Source organism: Oreochromis aureus, linkage group 19, assembly GCF_013358895.1.
Source record: "Oreochromis aureus strain Israel breed Guangdong linkage group 19, ZZ_aureus, whole genome shotgun sequence".
Lineage (NCBI taxonomy): Eukaryota > Metazoa > Chordata > Actinopteri > Cichliformes > Cichlidae > Oreochromis > Oreochromis aureus.
Window position 1 is genome coordinate 12,056,627 of NC_052960.1, and position 20,459 is coordinate 12,077,085.

At 40.5% G+C, this 20,459-nt stretch overlaps 1 long non-coding RNA gene across 1 annotated transcript in view; it reads left to right on the top strand.

Annotated features, from left to right (window-relative positions):
- The first annotated feature begins 515 nt into the window (after positions 1-515).
- The window catches only part of LOC120434815, a 120,144-nt gene continuing 100,200 nt past the window's right edge, over positions 516-20,459 (top strand). Inside the window, exon 1 of the long non-coding RNA XR_005609378.1 lies at positions 516-601. This is a non-coding gene — a long non-coding RNA (uncharacterized LOC120434815). The remainder of the gene's footprint in view (positions 602-20,459) is intronic.

Consider the following 20,459-nt stretch of genomic DNA (forward strand, 5'->3'; position numbering starts at 1 on the left):
TGGAGTGAGAACTTCAAGGTCACTCCATGTTCTAGTGCTTTCCTTCAGGAATATTTTCACAGGGTCACATCTGAAACTGTAGCAGACACAATCACATTCTTTTGCTTGATCCACAGAGACACAGTGTAATTTATTCTGACCTCTGTACTTCACCGTCAACATCCTCAGCATCAATAACTCTTTCCCATAGCTTCATGGTATCATCAACTTTATCCCTCTGTAGTTATTGCAGCTCTGCACATCATCTCACACTTAAAAACTCTGTACCAGTACACTATTTCTCCATTTCTCAAACATTATCTCACTTTCTAAGATTGTTTTTAAACAGTCTGGTTAAAAAGCCCACTGCCCCCTCTCCCAGAAATCTCCATATCTCCACAGGCATGTCATCTGAGCCAACCACCTTTCCATTTTTCATCCTCTTCATAGCTTCCCTACTTCCTCCTTACTAATCCTCTGCACTTCCTGATTCACTATCTGCCATCCCTCCTCCTCTCTCTGTCATTTTCTTTATTTTTATGTAGTTTTAATCTTGCAAAATATTTTCCATTCAGGAAATGAGTAAAGTTTTTCAGGAGACTTCAAAATCTGCAGAATAAGGGTGAGTACTCTGTGGAGAACTTTCTTGGTTTTGTTTCAAATATTGTATCATCTGTAGCCTACACCTGCTGTAGAGAGACGGCAAAGGGATGCTTTAATAAGACTATTGGCTTGTTAGCGGAATGCTAACTTGCATGCTAACGTGTCCAAACACCAACTATATGCAAATTAGCAACAAAGAAACACGTACGACTCAGACCGGTATTCGTCATGGTTTTCTTCATTTTAAAGGTTGTTATGATTAAACAGGTGAGGTGATGAAAAGTTTTTCAAAAACAAACATTCAAATTAAAACGACTTTTCATGGGAAAACACAAACCTACAGTCTATAGTTAAGAGACCTTAAACACACATCAACTCCGTGGTACTCCAGGCTGTCCAAAGGTTTTTTGACGTTTTTCTTTGGCTTCTTTTCCCACTCATTTTCAGTCCAGTCGTTGTACTTGACCATTTTCAGAGGAATGCCTTTTGTTTGTTAAGCCACTTAACACTGACCTATGACTCATTTAAGCATAAAAACAGGACCATAAAGCAGTGTCGTGTCTACACCTAAGAACATAGCAACCAACTAGTACTAGTACTTGCAGCCTGTTGCAAAAACATATAATTTATTCACATTTCTCTAGTTGAATCGAGAAAAATGCCAACTTTGATTGTCCTACAAGACACCTGGAAAACTATTCCTGAACACTACTAAAAGAAATGACAATGCCTAAGAGAATTCAGGCTGTGTGGAAGAATAAAGGTCACAAATCATACCAAATATTGACTTTCAAGCTGATTAGAAATCCACAAACCTTTTTGGTTTTACCTTGTATACTTTATACACCTTTATGTTTCCACAGCTTTCAGTGAATCACTTCACCTTTTTCCTTGTTTCAGGGCTACTAGTTGACATATTTACATCTAAATCACAGTAGTGAACCATGTAACACAGAACCTTGTAGTCTTATAGCATTATTGTTTATAATACTGCATTTTTAGCCCATTTTTAGAGTGTAAATTGCAGTGACCTAGATTATAAACTCCGTGTTTCTGAGTGCATGCCTCTATCACGGTTATCAGGATCATGGTTAATTATGCAAGCAATCCTCAGAATTACTGTAAATCTTCACTGTTGCCTTTATAAAGTGTAAACCCCTGGCCTATAGGTGTTTATATTATAGCAGGTACTTCTCATGTGTTCACAGCAAGCTGCAGCTCACTTCTTTAACCACACGATGGCTCTTTTTTACCAACAAAGACAGACGAGTGGACAGGCAGCTTGAGGACACAGGTTGATCCTGAGTCATCAGTCTGCTGAAAGATTAGGTTGTCGAGTAGGCAGTTTTTATGGCTGTGCTTTCCAAGCAACGGAACAAAGATGGGTTTAAAATGTAACTTTTCATGATGCACACTCGTAGGATTTTATAGCAGTCGAGTTGCCCATCAAATATGAAGGTTTCACTCATCTTTGTTTTTAACCTGTAATTTATTTATGACAGGCTCTGACTTCAGCATTTTATGTAAGCATAATAAAACTGGAGTTTGTTTAGTTACATGATGGTGCGCTGACAGATTTGTGTTTGTAGAAGAGAAGTAGAGAAAAAATTTTCCATCTCCTCCCTCCTTGCTACCACACCTTGCACCAGCTACTGAGAATATGGGTCATTAACATGCCCTGTCAAATCAATTGGCTTCGAGTCCCAATTGGCCCCGGGGCCCTTCAGCAGAGCCATGCCTACCTACCTGTAAGAGGGTTTGTCTTCTTCACACGCCCGAATGCACTAATTGGCACAAAGCTGCTGTGGCCCTGCCTCAATTGGCACTGTCGGCAAGTGGCTTCATCACCCTTCTTCCAATCACTCTCTCGCACTCCAAATAAGGACATTCAGAACCTGTGAGTGTACTGCCTAAGGCGGGAATTTAAGACCTGTCTTGTGAGTGTGTTGTGTTGCTCGTGTGCGCGCGCCGCACTTTGTTAAGCTTAAGTTTCACCGGGCTTTTCTTGTGTGACTTCATTGTTCTCTGTGTCAGGTCTAGAGTTTGCTTAACAGGAAGTGGATTAAAGTCCAGGTATTAATGTAGAATATCCTCAACAGCTTGACCTCACTGAAACTACATTGCCGGAGAGAAATCAGAACTCTTAAGCAGGCTAGTAGTCTTTATAGGTGCAAATTATGAAGTCTGACTTAGCTCTATTTATTAGTTCTATTTTGTATGAATGTGAAAATAGGCTTAAAGTTTCTCCAACCTCCACTGAGGCCCTCCTCAAAGATTTGGCGAAAACTCTTCTTGGTTGATTTTTGTTTGCTTGTACCATGCCAAATTCTTACAGTGTTTATAGCTAAACAAGCTTTTAAAATACACTCACCGATTCTGGGCAAGCATCTTTTTTGGGGGCTGAAGGAGGAAAAGATCTCACTCCCAGTCCTCTCCTAAGAGAATACATTAGGGTACTAAGCTGAGTCTCTGTGAGGTAGTTTAACATTAGTAAATGAAATGATCAAGATAGAGTAATGTAAATTTGCTTTGAGGACCTTCTTGCTGTCTTTTAACACATTTCTCAAAGCATAGCTGGCAGTCTAAAGTTACAGTTTTTTTAAATTGCAATACTGAATTTGCTAAACTGACTATGTGTATATGCAGGGAAGGGACTGATGGCAGCTGAATGTCAGGTTGGCATTGGAAAGCACTGGGCTGAGTGACAGCGCTATGGTTCATTTAGTGAGCGTCATTAAGGGTGTTGGGGGTGGGGTCGGAGGCCGAGGTTTGGTTGGGAAGGCAGACTGACAAAACGGATCGTTCCATCAAATCAAGGCAAGGCCTTAACATTTGCATTTCCACTGAATCAGAGCCAGTGAAGAAAGAGCTCTCCATTGAAGGGAAACTTGTTTGACGTGTGAATGAGCGAATGCGTCAGGCTTTTGCTAAAGCACATTCATGCCTTCACAGCTTTGGACAGAGTTGAGGTCTTTTGCTCAGATCCTGCTGGAAATCGCAGACCCTTTTAGTCACTTTTTCCTCTCATGTAGGCTGCTTGGCAGTCAGGCCCTCCTGCAGTCAGGGTTGGACCAGCACAGGATGAAGAGCTACATGTTCATCACTTACTTTTCTTTTCCTTGACCTTACTGTACTCCTGTGTCTTCACGCTTTAATAGAGAGGCCAAATAAATCTGCTCACTTGAATGTTTGATTTTGCCATGGCATCCACATGGCATGATGACTGAAGTCTTGGGCTAGATGATTGAATTTGGAGGGCTACCATAGTTAAATATGAAGCTTCCATATGCAATATGGAAACTTCAATCCTTCCGTCCACGTATTAAGGATACAAGTTAACACCAGTGACAAAGAGGAACTGGGAACATAAAGTTTTGTCAGCTAATCATATGTTTCTCTTTTCCATTTAATAAGCTAAAAAGTGGGCCACTGCTGTAGTTACATTTATGTATCAATTTAATTCAATTTTCAATGTTCAATTCAATTTTATTTTGTTATTTATGTAGTATTATCAAAAACTAGATGGATACTATTGACTTTGTTAAGCCTCTAGTGCCACCAGGTTGTCAAAATTATGTTACTTATATATATTTTGTGCTGATTCTAAGGTATACATGTAAAGAAATTTAAAAAATTTCTTTAGTAGGCCTAAAAATTTGATAAACAGTAACAACACATGCCGTATTACACCATGCCATTGTTTACTTAGCAAAAACTAACCCAAAATGCTGAAGCTGTGTGTAAAAAGTGCACCTTGTAGGACCACCTTTAGCAGCAATAATGATGTTCTGTTTGACGTACCGGTCTGTCACAGAGGGTTTCAATCAGGTTGAGGTCTGGACTTTGACTAGTTCATTGCAACGCAATCATTCATTTCTTTTTCAGCCATTCAGTTGGGTTGTTGGATATTTGTTGGTGTGCTTAGGATCATTGTCCTGTGGCATGACACAGTTTTTGCCAGACTGTAGCTGTCAGACAGATGGCCTCACATGACCTTTGATATACAGAGGAGTTCATGTTCGACTGCCCAGGTCCTGCCTGCAAAACAAGCCCAAATAAGTACCGTCCACCATTGTGCTTGACACATGGTTTTGTGCTGATATGCTGTGTTTAGTTTTCACCAAATGTGGTGCTATGCATTATGTCCAAACATCTCCACTTTGGTCTCATCTATCAAAAGGACTTTGTTCCAGAAGTCCTGTGGTTTGTTCAGATGTTATTTTGCAAACCTAAACTGTGCTATCATAAGAGCAGTGTTTTTCCAGTTGTATGTCATGAATTTTAACATTTAACACGCTAACTAAAGCCTGTAGATTCTGATATGTAGCTCTCGGGGTTTTTTACATCATATGACCTTGTGGTGAATTTCCCTGGATGTCCATTCCTGGGAAGACTGACAGTTGTCTTGAATGTTTTCAAGTTGAACAGAGTGATGGATTTCAATCACAACATCAAATTTCATTTCATTTTTCTTTCAAAAAAATTAATATATAGGCTATTATTTTAATAATATGCAGCTGAATTGTGCACACATGCACAGCCCCAAAGGCCTACTTTAATCCAGGAAAAACCCAGATTTAACATTTATTATGCAATCTGGTTTAGTAATGCATGGCATGCCAGGCTGCAGATTCTTCACTATAACTAAAAGGCACATCCAGTGATATACAGTTCTTTGGGGGAGCTTTGTAATAAATAGAAACAAATATACTTATTTATATTTTGGTCTAAAAAGTGCTCCAGTGTAGCTTTAATCACCTCGGAGATGTTCTGGATTACCTTTCCTCCTTCCCAGGTGTGCTGTGCTCCCTGAGGTCCCTTTTAAAACAGATGCACTCATTATTTATATCCCATCTTAAGGCATGTGAAATGAGACACTTTGAGAGCTGTGTCCCAGAGCCGTGTGATGACACATCCTGAATAAAAACTATCTGTATTTTGGATTGTCAGGATAACCAGCTTGCCTCTGAGCCTGCCAGTTAGTACCTGGCAAAGCTCCTGTTTAAAACCACAACAGGGGTTTGTGCATACTTGATGTTGACGGTTTGAACTTCCATCTGTAGCGCTCTAGAAACCTGCCGTTTTGTTAACGGTCACAGCTTATCTACTACGAGGCTTTGCATAACGAGATGGAACAGTGCTTTCCCACGCTGCTTTACATGTATTTATATCAGGGGTAATTGTTTGAAATGAAAGTGTGGAGGAGCTATCACGAGTCCCTGTAATGTAGTTAAAAGTGCAGAGTTAACCACCGAAGATAAGGTGTTATTACCAAACACTTAAGTGAGCTATTATTGAATTATTACAGTATGTGAAACTCTGATTCAGAGGTGGTAGGAGGGATACAAACAACATAAACAACCTCACGGCTACAAAGCCTTCTTGTGAACTCGCAGGCAATCCGATTTAAGCAATGTACTGTGTCAGTGTAAGCACGGGTGAAAAGTGCTTTCATAACCAGGCAACATTCAAGCACAACGGATCTAGGCCCGGGGTCAAAGGAGAAGCTGCCAAGATGAAGAAATGTTCCAACGCCCTGCTTATTTTTGCGCAAACTGTTTTCCATATTCAAACTCACATTGTTTGCACTATAAATAAGCAATTTATAACATCCTGCATTTTAGTATATCAGATAGTAAGCACATGTTTGCAACAAGTGGTGAAGGATTTTCTTTTCTTTTCCTTTACTTTTAGTCAGCTTCGAACACTTCCACTACTATATTATAGAGGTCAGAAATCACAGTTATTATTAACTCTGGTTACTTTTCATTTTGAAAGACCGATAATCTTAAGACACAATGGATTGTTAATGTTTAAACCATCGGTTTCCCGGTCCTTTGAGCTTATAATCCTTTACAAAAGAGATCGGATGTTGTTGAGTGTTGAGTGCTTTTCCTTGTAAACTTCTCAAATGCCTTCAGAAAAGAGATATCATTAATCATAATCCCACAACAAAGCAAGCACCAGAGAAAAATAACGTCAAATTTTTCTCATATGTCTTCAATTAATCATCTTGCATTAATCCCTGACTGTGCATGTTTGAAAAGGACTCAGGCCTTTTGTTTAAAAAGAGCATTTATTTGACTACTGAACCTAATTACAGTTTCAGTGTTGGTTGTTCCTTGATTTTTAATGTTTTTCTGCAGAATAGGGACTTTTGTAAGTAAGTCCAATTTTCTGTTAAAACTCCTAAACATGACTGCAGGAGCTTCTATAGTGTAGCGAAACATTGTTGCATTGTTTTAATTATATACTGTGAAAGATATTAAAACCACCCTACTTTAATTTTCCTGCTCTCCGTTTGTGTAGTTTCTCAATGTCCGGGGCAATTAACAGCAGCTCTGCTCTCCAGGTACGAAGCGGAGCATGAATTATGGTAATAGCTGCTGGCAAGAAGGAAAATGGGAGCAGTTATTAAAATGAATGCTGTTGCTTCGCATGTGGGCCGAGGATGTGGCTGTGTTTGGATGCACATTCAACATATATCCCCTCCTCTACTTCAGAAGCTTTGGTGTGTATGCTTCTTTATTTTTCGTGCGCTTACATGTGTCATCCCTGCTTAATCTCAAGTCTAGCTTTGTTTCCACTTGGCCTTTTCAAATCCAGCTTTTTGGGCACCGATCAGAGTGTCTTAGCTGTCCAACACAACCGATGCCAGTTTCCCCCAGTCCAGCAGGCCCAAGGGCCCCAGTCTGCGTTGTGTCTTAGTATGGTCCGCAAAGTTTCAAACAGACGCCACATTGTGCCGGAGCCCGGGTTCTTCCTTGCTTTCGACTTTGAAGTGGGAATCCTTGCACTTAGCACGTTCTACCATCATAGTTTGGTTTTGATGGCATCCAACTGGAGAGTCTGGCTCTGTTATGTTTGCTCCTTTTGAACTACACTACGGTTTTCCACCTACCAAACATGACCTTAGACACTCATTTGGCCACCTAAGATGGAGTAGAGATGGCTCGCTCTCACTATGCCAGTTAGCAGTGACATTTTTCATTTTCATCTCAACAAATAACTACAAAAATATGGTGACTAAAAAGGCTTTTTGTGTCATTTTTGCTTATGAGTCATGCACATGCTTTGTGTCGGTGTAACACGCAGCTTAAAGTGAAATATTTCAGGATGTACTGGATGAACTGCCACAGAATTTGGCAGTCCTATGAAAATGCGATCCCTTCCAGGAATTCTGTCATATTAGATTTGTTTTTTAAGTTAGCTTATGTAGCTGATGTGTCCTATTAGTCTACTGTTCTCCTTGACTGTTTCCCCGCAGCTCAGATGAGTTTTAACAGTTACAAAGGATTTAAAAAACAATGTTATAACCAAATACTCTTTAAGTTCCTCTATCACTGATGAATAATGTATTTATTGTGAATCCTTCATCATGGGGAATGGGGAAGAAGCAAATTTGAATGTGGCATGGATGATGTTATCACATGGGCTGGTTTTAGTCTTTCAGAAACTGCTGATCTGCTGGGATAACTGCAAAGTGAGAGAAAAGCAACTGTAACCAATCTTCACAACTAAGATATGCAGTAAAGCATCTCTGAATGCACAACAAGCCAAATCTTAAAGAAGGTGGGTTCCAGCAGAAGACCACAGTGGACGCTACTCCTTTCGGCAAAGGCTGCAGTTTAGATGTGATCACCAAAATTGGGCAATTGAAGATTGGAAAAATGTCGCCTGGTTTGATGAGTTTGATTTCCACTGCAACATTCAGATGTTAGAGTTAGAGTTTGGCATAAACAGCATGAAAGCATGCTTCAGGTTCAAGGTTCAGGCTAGTGGCGGTGGACCCATCTTCTGATGCCTGCTTCCAGCAGGACAAGACGCCACATCACAAAGCTCAGATCACCTCAAACTGGTTTCTTTAATATGACGATGAGTTCACTGTACTAAAACAGCCACAAGATTTCAGTTCAGTAGAGCAGCTTTGGGATGTGGTGGAACAGGTTACTGTGCACTTGCACAAACATCCCACTCACTTTTCTCCCTTTATTTTATGAAAGACCAACAGCAGCACCGTGAACGTGCACACATACAGGTACAAGCAAACTGCCACCTCGACATTACAACTTAACTGTATTTAACGGCAACACTATCTTCTCACCTGTCTGTTTACACTAATTACAGCTGGGGTGCAGATACGTGTATGTGGCCGTGCACATTATTTTCTTATTCAAACAATCTAAGATAAGAATCTAACAGTATTACTTATCCCCCACAGAGGTGCTGCAGATGCTTTTTGTTGCATAAGCCTCTTGGGTCATACTCCTCTTGTCATGTTTTCCAACTGTGGAATGACTCGCCCGTAGAGGCAAGGGTTTGTGTTTTCCATGTGGCGCTTCCAAGCCGCTGGCAGGGGTTTTGGCAAAGTTTGACACAGGCCTCTTGAGGAATTCCAGGATACTATTAGGCTGAGTGACTGTGGCTATAACTGTGTGTATGTATGTGTGTGTTTGGGGCTCTGCTATGTTGGATCATTGCCGCCGTACCACTCGGCACCCACAACCTGATTTTATTTTTGTCACCCAGGTGTAGAAACAACTAACTAGCTTTTGATATACTGTACAAATAGATTTGTTACTGCAGCTGTGGGTACATTATAGGCACAGCACAAGGGCAGCTACCTGCATTTAATAAAGTACTGCTCTTAAGTTTCATGTCGAGACACTTAAACTCTGCATGAAAATTTCACTTTTATGTTTTTTTTATGCTACTTTAGGTTTCCACTGCGCTACATTATAATGTAGTGGAAACGTCTGAGAAATGTCAAACCTTTTTTCTTTGAGCTACTTTTAAAAGGTGAAGCTGTGTTTTATAGAAATCACATTGAAATCACACTTGCCTTATAAAAATCTTAATAAGTTTGTATTTTCTTAAATTCAGATTTTACATGAAAATATAAAAATAATGGCTTTTGAAGCCTGATAAAAAAGAATCATCACAGAAAAAGAAAAAAATCTCTCCTAGATTTTTTCATGTGACCAACAGGAAGAGCATGAGTAAAGATCACAGGCTGTACGTAAAGAATAGATGTAGCCACTGTGACATCATCCACTGGTTTGTGGTCTGGTGTTTCATATGACAATGGCAAAGCTTTTTGTTTTTTTAGCATGTGACCATATTTGGATGAGAAGAACTTTGCAGCTAGTGCTCTTTGTGATACTAAATATGGTAGCTGATTCTTATCTGACACTAGATCCTTAATTCTGCCTTTTTTTTGTCTGGTAAAAATAAAAGAATGATTTTAGTCTCTATAACTATCTGTAGTCCTTTTAAAAGAATAACTCGCACCTTTAAACCTCATGAAGGCCTAAAGTTAGTGGGTCAACTCAGCTAGTTTAAGTCGCTGAACTGGATCACTCGACCTTGTGTGCGGTGTTGGTCCTTTTTGGTAACGTTTTTAATGAAACATTTTACAAATAATATAACCTGCTGTGATTAACTGCACTAAAACCCATCCAAGACGTCTTTGCTCCAGGTTTCGTGAATGAAATTGTTTTTTTTAGCATTACTTAGCAGATATTTACATCACTAACCAAGCTTGTCTTTTACTGCCTTTGAAAATCTAATGCTACAGTGACTGTGTTCATCTTTTATGTACAGTCTATGATTAAAAAAACGAAAATGCACCGTTGCAAACGTTGTACATGAACGGCACAGTTACCTATGGAGACCAAAGCTGCTTTTATTCCAGTTTCTAAGTATATTTATTTCTGCTCTAAAGTTTTAACATGGCACTGATTGGGATATGTAGCAGTGAGCGCTGCAGCTCTGCTCTGTTTTCACTCAGTATTGAAACTATATATGAGCATGCCTTAGGCCCAAATACGGCTATTACTGTATGTCGTGTATATGAGCCACTGACATTGGAGCCGCTCTGCAGGAGGCTACAGTGCGGCCGCTGTTTATGCAGGTGTGCTGCAATATGACGTGTTATTATGAAATATGCTGGACGTTCATTGCACTTGTTTGTTCAACCATTTGCTGTGATCAGAAAAGCCCCCATTTGAGAGTAAAGGAAAACAGTGTGATTTCCGGCATGGGTCAATTTTGTGGTTTAGCCTCCAACCACTCCTGCACCACCAGAACCCCCCTGCACCCTCTCAAGTTGGGGAAGGGGAACGCAGAGGGGCACAGTCAGCGTTTATTTATGGAGCTGCTTTGATGTGCAGACTGACAGCTGATATTTCCAAGGTACAATGTTAAACTGTGGGCGACCCGCTGAACTCTGCGGAGAGCCACCTGTGAGCTATGATGCTTGGTTATTCATCCTCTCGCGGCCGTGGAGGTGTGGGGAGGAAGCTTGTACTGTACTGCTGGCATCAGGCCACAGCTGGGCTGTCAGAACAAATGTTCATCACAGGAGAAGACAACTTTATTTGACACAGTTTGCTGTAGCGCTGCAGGGCTTAATGTAATTCGCGCCCTAAATGGTTTTAAACTCTGTTGTATAACTCTTTATGATAACTTCAATATTTACTTTATTAACTATTAATAGCTTGGCAGTATGCACTAGGATAGCAATTAATACAGTAAAAAAACACTTATGTTTTCAGCTTAATTAGAATTAAAAACATTTATTAATTATTTTTATACCTCCTGTAAATGAGTAACAGGAGGTTAAAGTAGAGGGTGAAAAATGGTCGTACATGTTTACCCATCTACCAAAAAGGTCAAGCACCAAAAAAGTTTAATTTGGCAGCAACAAAAACACCATCTGGTCAGTTTACTCGTGTTGATTTTGGCGCAGCTGCAGCTTGGTTTTTGTAGTCTTAATGTGGTCCTCAGCTCGCATGTTCCTCTCATGGGAGCTTCTCCTTCCTCTTGCACGCTCCTCGCTTGCCTCCCACCTCCCCCAATGCATTTTATGAAGCAGTTAAGTTATTTTACATCATGTCTACTCTCCCAAACAACTCTCCCCCTTTCTACAAATCTCTCTTGTCATTATGAAAATAGTCCTAAGCTGAAGCTTTGCACGCCAACATCTGGCAATAGAATGGCCCCTCTGTGGACCACGACTTGGGTACTGTATGGCTGCGAGTGTGTGCAGAAGTGTGATTTTGAAGGAACAGGAGAAGGTGGATGAGTGATTGCTCGCAGGTGACTGCTGTACAAAGTGCTCGATAGAAGCCATTTTCAGGGTGACAGGAGAAGTTTCCAGTGTCGGGTGTAATTATGACAAATGGCCGAGGTCACAGCTCAGATGTCCTTTTGAAAGCCTTCGTGCGGGAAGTATTCAGCATTAGGGAAGAAAAAAAAAACAGATGTTACACATGCCTTCCAGTCACATCTGTAGAGATCAGCATTTAAAAAGCTACATTTCTCTGTCATTTTATAAAGCTACTTTTACTTTGCTTCGCATCACAGACATTAAAAACAAATGTAAACAACACAGTTATTATACAGACACCTTAAGAAAACTGCAAAATAAAATTCAGTGAATGGAAGTGAATGGAAGCATAATGAAAAAGACAAAATCAAATTAAACACAATTTTTATTATGATTAAATTTTCAAAGAAGGCACAGTAGTTGACAAACTACACATTATTATAGTAAAAATGGAAATCCAGTCAAATCCATGTTCTTTGATTTCTCCAGTGCCTTCAACACTATTCTTCCCACGGTCCTGAAGGACAAGCTGGAGAACTCAGGAGTGGACCACCACCTCACAGCATGGATACTGGACTACCTCACCGACCGACCACAGTATGTGAGGACTCAGGGCTGTGTGTCGGACAGGGTCGTCTGCAGTACGGGGGCCCCACAGGGAACGGTTCTGGCTCCGTTCCTCTTCACCATCTACACTGCAGACTTCTCCCACAACTCCACCCAGTGCTTCCTGCAGAAGTTCTCTGATGACTCTGCAATAGTCGGCCTCATCACTGATGGGGACGACAAGGAGTACAGAGGACTGACTCAAGACTTTGTGGACTGGTGCCAGCTGAACTACCTCCAGATCAACGCCAGTAAAACCAAGGAGCTGGTGGTAGACTTCCGCAGGCACAAGCATCCTCCACTGCAACCACTGAACATCCAAGGTATGGACATTGAGACTGTGGACAGCTACAGGTACCTTGGTGTTCATCTGAACAACAAACTGGACTGGACTCATAACTCAGACGCCCTCTACAGGAAAGGGCAGAGCAGGCTGTACCTGCTGCGGAGACTCAGGTCGTTTGGAGTGGAGGGCCCACTCCTGAAGACCTTCTATGACTCTGTGGTGGCCTCAGCCATCTTCTATGGTGTGGTCTGCTGGGGCGGCAACATCTCTGCTGGGGACAGGAAGAGACTGAACAGGCTGATCCGAAGGGCCAGCTCTGTTCTAGGATGCCCTCTGGACCCAGTGGAGGTGGTGAGTGACAGGAGAATGGTGGCTAAGCTGTCATCCCTGATGGACAACATCTCCCACCCCATGCAGGAGACTGTGACAGCACTGAGCAGCTCCTTCAGTGGCAGGTTGCGGCACCCACGGTGTGGGACGGAGAGATTTCGCAGGTCGTTCCTCCCCACTGCTGTCAGACTCCACAACAAAGACTTCAACTGATCTAACACACACATCCACATATGTGCAATAACACTAAGTGCAATACTCTTTTTCTGAAAAAGTTGTATTTTTTACTCAGTTGTATAAAGCATTTGCATTCTATTTTTATCCTATTGTATATTTTATTCTATTTATTCTACTGTATATAGTATTTTATTTTATTTTATTTTATTCTATTCTTTACAGTTGTGTACAGTATTCTTATTTCTATTCTATTCTATTCTTATTGTATTCTAATTTTGCTATATAACTTTTGCACTGTCCACTTCCTGCTGTGACAAAACAAATTTCCCACGTGTGGGACTAATAAAGGTTATCTTATCTTATCTTATCTTAAAAGGAAAGCTCAGCATGACTGAGTGGGCTTCGTGAGACGTGCTTGTCACATAGTTAGCGGCAGAAAATCCCCTCCACTGACACTAATATCGTTCTGCTTAAGTCTCCTAAATTCATATGACAGCAGCCTAAACACAACTATAATAAACGATAGCAGCTGTTGTTCAGCTGCTTCTCGAATATATTTTTATTGTACGACAATTCTATAGCTATGTTAATGGACTTAATGCTCCTGTCAGTATGGTAAGATTTGTTCCACAGACAGGCTGATCCTGATCCAGGCTGTGTTAACATAATATAAACAGTGAAGCTGGAGGATGAATGCTAACTTTTTTCCACTCGATAAAAGTTAACGGGAGGGTTCCCGATGGTTAGGGACAAATGCAGTTGCATGGCAGGATGCTGTAAATGGACCAAACTTCAGTCAGAAGAACAACTGCAATATAAGGTTAGTCATTAATATACTGCTGCATGGGCTGGGCTGTAGTTACATCATAAGGTTTTAAAAACTGAGCTTTAAAATGAACAGCGGTAATAAAAACCGAGAGAGGCCAACAGTGATCACTGACTGTTTTTAGGGGCTTGTTGAGATTACATAGAACAAGATACAAAGCATTAAAACATGTTAAAAACACAACAGCCTTATTAAACGCAGAGTCGTTTGGGCCCAGAAGCAGGATTCATCACGTCATCACTTAAAGACCGGAAACAGGAGTATGGTAAAACTTCCCTTGACGCCCTTGCCCTGTGTCCTCACCTAAAACAAAAGTGTTTCTGACATAGAAAAAAACACCCTGTAGAAGTCAAAATTTTGGGTTTTTATCTCAAAATATAAGACAAATATAAGAGAAAATAACAAAAAATTGAGAAAATTTCACATACACTAACTACAACATGAAATTAACTTGTAATTTGTAGTTGTTTGTGACAAAAAAAACAACAGGGTGAGAAAAAACAGGGTATGCTCGTTGACTAATGTTTCATCACAAGATATCAGCCAATGAGCACACAGAGTTCCAGTATAACAGTGAAAACTCACAAAGTGTGTAACTAGGACCCAAATGCAGACTCTGCAGGCAGAGTAAAGAAAAAGCACACCTTTATTGGTGGATGAGAAGCCAGTCCAAAAATCAATGTTCATGAAAAAAAGAACATACATGCAAGAGTAATGCTGAGAAACACATCAGGAGGATGACCATTGAAGATATGACTGTTTGTACACATGAAGGTAATTTGGAGAAGCGGACACAGCAGAGTAACAAGATACAAGTGATAATAATCAAATACAATGAGATGATAGGGGAAGTAAAATTAAACACAAGACGCTAGAGACAAGTAACTAAGACTGAGTAATGAGAGGCCATACGTACATGCACACAGAAGCTCAACACTAAGGGAGACAAAGAGAACACATGCTAAAAACAAACTATAACTAAGCATTGGAATCCTAACAGGAAATGCTAAACTACAGGATAAACCTGAAGTACATTCACAACAACAAACTTACAGACCATGATAAAAAAAACAAAAACAAGCACTTGGCACTGGCACCAAAACTGGCACTTCCTTAGCCTATTGGTGATGCAACTGTGGCTATATCCATCATTTATATTCAGGTTATGTGAGCACCGTAGATGTGTAGATCTGCTGTGCAGCACATTAATACTTTGGTCCACAGCATGCATCTTTAGAGTAAGCCCCAACTTCACCACTGCTGTAATGACAGGATATTTAAAGATTTAATCCCTTTACCAAAGTTAAAAATATATTTCTTGTCAGATTCAACTTTCCCCCCATATTTCCCTCTTTAATCCAAAGTTAGTATATATAGTTGTTAATATGGTGTCATTATAGTTATATATAGAGAGCATATAGCAGTCATGTCTGCTTATCATTAAGTATTACCTAAAATTGGGCACTTCTGGCTTTATAAAAGTGATGTTTACTCTCAAATACAGAGTGATATCTCTTCATCTCGGCTATTTAAAGGGCCAGGTCCGCTAAAATTTTAGTGCCGACTATAAAGTTGTAAAGCTGCCAGGCTTCTAGTGACACAAAAACCTCTCATGAAGTTCATTCCTCTCCACAACCCATATTAATATTTTTTTTTAAACGTCATGCTGCTTTTTCCAAGTTTTCATTTGAACATAAGGAGTGTAGATAAGTAGCCAACTAATGGAAATAACATGACGTTGTGGCTTGGCTTTCCTCCTGTTCAGGTTTATGAGTCACCAGCCTGCACTGATACACACAAGATGCAGAAGATGGCTGTGGCATAGGTGCTGGCTCTTCCTCTGTCTTCTCCTGTTCCATTGCAAAGGAGTGCATTAGGTTTAAGGCTGATGTGGTCATAGGGCTATATGTTATTATATCATAATATATATTTTACGTATTAGGCATGCTTATTTTCTCATTCACTAACACGAAGTGTTCAGTTTGACATACGAATTAAAAGTTTTGGGAGAGTTACAGCCTTTGGCAGGTTAACTGAAATGCATCTCTAGTGCTCAGAACTTTAAAAGAAGAAAAAAGCTGTAATACTGCAAAAACCATTCAAATGTACTTGAAAAAAATATTGACCTTATTTTAGGATTGATATTTCATATATTATACAGTGGTGAAAAACAAAGTTTTCCCAGGATTCTTTGCAGTCCTGTAAAAACTGAGCACTCTCTTATTGCTTCCATAGGAAATAAGAGAGTAAGTAGCAGTCAGCTGCTAGAGCTACTGAACATCAGCAAGCGTGACCTCCGTCATGAAGGCAGATGTTTTGCTAGTTTGCTAGTCTGAAACACACCTGAATGGCTCAGTCTTACCAGGAGAGCAAACTGGCCCTTTGCAAGGTCATACCATGCAATGCTCAGAGAAAATGCAAAAAAATAGTAGTTACCATTAACACTTATAGCACCATCAGAAAATAATGGATAAGTATGGCATGTTTGGAAAAAGTCTCTCTAAAAAGATCATGCCAGCATGGTTTATGTTTGCAAAGATGCATCTGATGCAACCCCCCCAAAAAACAAGAGACTTCTGAAACAATGTACTTTGGACAGATAAGGCCAAAGTGGAAATGTTTAGCCATATTGCACAGCCCCATAATTAAAGAGAAAACCAAACGCAGCATATCAGAAAAAATGCCTCCGACCAACTGTGAAGAACGATAAAAAGAAAAGGATTGAGGTGTTGCAATGTCCCAGTCAAAGTCCAGACCTCATTCTAACTGAAATGCTGTGGTGGAACCATAAGAGAGCTGTGCATAAACGAATGCCTACAAATCTCAATGAATTCAGCAGTGTTGTAAAGAAGAGTCGTCCAAAATTCCTCCACAATGACGTGAGAGACTGATGAAGTCATATAGAAAATGATTACTTCAAGTTATTGCTGCTAAAGGTGGTTCTTAAATCCTGGGGTGGAGTTTTGTTTTACAATCCTGTGAAAAAACTTTCTTTTTTACATGACTGTAAAGTACCACTAAATTTCCAAGCTCACAGGAGACAGAAATAACTGAGGCATGATCTGACCTGTTATTGAGCATGTGTCTTTTTCTTTCCTAGACTGATGCCAGTTCCTAATAGTCTTTAATTCTCATCCATCATCTTGGCATGCCCTTCCCTCCATCAGGCTCACTGGCTCAGATCCAGTGGCCAGACAGTAGACGGCCGTTGTGATGTAACAGTGGGAACTTTACCTGAGGCTCCCCTTTTGTTTCTACTGAGCTGTTTTTGACCTCTGTGAGTCAGCTTGCTTTACGCTAGTGATTGATATCACACAAGCACACACACACACACACCCAACCTTTCATTACCGCTCACAGGGATCTTTTAATGTTTGCTCAGGCTGTTCTGACTTGTCAATCAAGCGAGCAAAGAGGCACGCACACATACGCAGACACAGACTTTTCTAGTGAACTAGATGGAAAATAGGTTAGGAGAACTGGAATTACAGGTTTGGGGGTTTTCTGCAGTAGCAGTGTGCTGTGTGAATGGCCGTGGAAAGGCAGAGTGAGTAACCAGGTCTGTCTCATTGTTTGTGAGTTCATCACTGACCTCATTCCCTTAATTTCCCTGGAAAACAACATGGTCAGGATCACATGGAGCCAAGATTACCAGGTCTAGACAATGACTGGGAAACCAGCGGGGCTAAGTGGTAATGCTGATTGCAAGGAATCCTGTTGTCATGTCAGCCACAAATTTTGAGGAAGGAAATTCAGAGGAAAACAAACTCAAAGTGAAATATATGGCAGTGAGTAATATCCCATATTAATGTATTTTTTCCAGTCCTTCACCTTAGCCACAAAAGATGATGTGGTTGTGTTTCTTTTAGGTTTCTACCATAATATTTGATAATGTTTCCAAAACAAATCCAATGAAAACCATTTTTTCCCACCCCAAAACCAAAAGGGCGACGATTCTGTAGCGCCTTTATTCTGTGTTTGGACAGAAGCCTTTTTATTATTTTCCCACTCTAATTTAGCACATTAGCATGCATGCTAATAAGCGCCACACACAGAGTACAGCTCAGGCGATCAGTAATGAGCTTTGATTGTACCTCAAGCACATAACTCCCATAGCTCTGATGAGTATTTACAGTTTTATGGGAGCAACACATTGCCTGCAATGAATCCAGATTAACTCCATCTCAAAACTGTTTAAATATACATACTGCTCTTAAATATCATTCATTTGGAAAATTCATTTTTCATAAAGGATTTTATACAATAGTTAGGTCTCAAAGGAAAGCTGTGATCGGTCCCCTGCAGCTGTTTAAAGAAAGGCCAAAATGGCGCTGCAAAGGTCACAGAGTTGCAGGGTTAAGAGTTCACACTCTCCTGCACATAACCCTCTCCGCGAACCGTGTTCAGCAGGTGTCACCGTGTGACCTTGACAGGGATTCTGGGTTGCTGGGAATGTGAGCATTCGAGCATTACTCCTCTGGGATGGCGTGAAGCAGATCTCGGACAGTGCGGCTGTGATCTTAGCAGGTCCGGAGTGCTCAGGGTGACAGACTTAGCCAGACTGGACTGCGGGTTACTTTCCACCGGGCGCCCGACTGCTTTGATGTCTGCTCATCGTACCTCGCCGACAGTTGGTGCTTTTCTGCGTCTTTGCCTGCTCAACATTACTCTGCCAGACCACCCAAATCTTAAAAAATGTCCTGGCAGGTTTAAATTTTCTGAGGAATGTGGTCCATCTGAGCATCCCTCAGGCCATCTGGACCCCTCTTAACCTGGGAAACTCTTCCATGATTGCAGCCTCCGTGTTAAGTGTGTGGCGCGCTCTGAGTGTGTGGCCTCGTCATTGGGGACAATTGAGAGCCTCTGTAAGTTAATTCCAAAGGCTCAATGTCATCTAAAGAAATTCACATGTGCTCACTCGTGCAAAGTCAATAAATGATTCAGTGATCCATCGTGTGCTCTCTCATACATGCTCATTCTTTCATATTAGGCACACACATGAATACTTGTGATAAAGACTGGGTTAGTGCAGGCTGATGATAGATTAGATGGAGCAGATTAAAGGTACTTTCCTCTTTATAGTGCCTGTTCTTAATTTGGAGTACTTTAACCCCAGTTCACCGTTATGCTTTCAGGCCAAAGTCTTCTTCGCTTGTTTATTCAGACTAACGGCAGGTGATTGACGTTGATATGGGAAGCTTTTGATAGTGTTTATTGGAGTTTGTCGGAACAGATGTGAAATGCTAAAGGCTCTTAAAGACGCAGATAAAAGGTAAAGTGCATGTTTGTGGAGATAAGGTGAAAAATGAGGGAGGGAGGGAAGACGGTTGTCAGACACAATCAACCCGACTGGGTCTCGAGACTAAAGCTGCACCTGTCTGTGTCAGTGTGTGCAGGTGAGAGATCACTGCAGAGACGTGACATAACAGATTTTGTGAAGTTGACAGGCAGATTGTTGGAAAACTAAAACCTTTAGCTTTGGTTCTGGATAGATTCGACTTCTTGGCTTCACAAACTCAGTGCTGTTGCTTCTGTGTGGTCAAATGCGAAATTCCTGGTTTAAGAAAATAATGAATGTAATAAAATACTTAAGTTTATTGGTGGTTGCGGTGCACTGTACCTTAAAACGTGTACAGAGATATTTCGTACAGAAACCAAAGACCTTTGGGAGAAACAATTCATATTTGCAACCGCAAACTATCAGCTGTTCAGAAATTGATCTTGTCAGTGCTTCGACGGTTGAGCGCTGTCACAACAGCCAGAGGCGGTTTAACAATATATTAGCTTGCACTCGGTGAACTCGTCATTTTGTTGTCCATTAAAAATGATATACTGAAGCAACTTGAGGGCTTCTGCGAGTATTCTAGTCATAAATGCTCCTTTTAGAGCACATTTAAGGGCACCTTTCAAATATAAGCAAACTACAATATAAAAAATTTATATTTCTATCTGCTGTGCTAGACAACAATGTGTAATATACTTTTGCAGTGCTTTATTTACATATTTAGATATTATAATTCAAATTTTGGGGACATAAATGAGACGTTAGTGTCATAAAATTTAAACAATAGGATCCTTTCATAGGGTGTTGTAAGTGCTGGAATCAGGCCATTTTAGTCCCTAGCTATGTTGTTGCTGTCAGGCAGTGTGATGGTATAATATAATGTGTGGTTCAACTTAAAAATGGTTGTAGATGAGATGTTATTATCGTGAAATACAAATTATACAATGCTTTTATAAACTTTTATTGGTGTATAAATGCTAAAAATTGGTCATTTTAGCTCCATTGTTAGGTGGTTGCTGGGTAACATGATGACACAATAATATCTAATTTAGATAAGACAATTCAGGGGCCCAAGGTTTACCTCTGTGCCAGGTTTGGTTTCTTAACTCCTGATAACAGTGGAGGTGTTCATGGTCAAAGAAACAGAAAGACAGGTAGAGATTTTTTGTTTTCTAGTAGTGTTTTGTGTGTTCTCAGATACATGAGCAGATCCTCACATATGGAAAGTAGGAACCAGTAAATAGTTGGGATTTTCCCC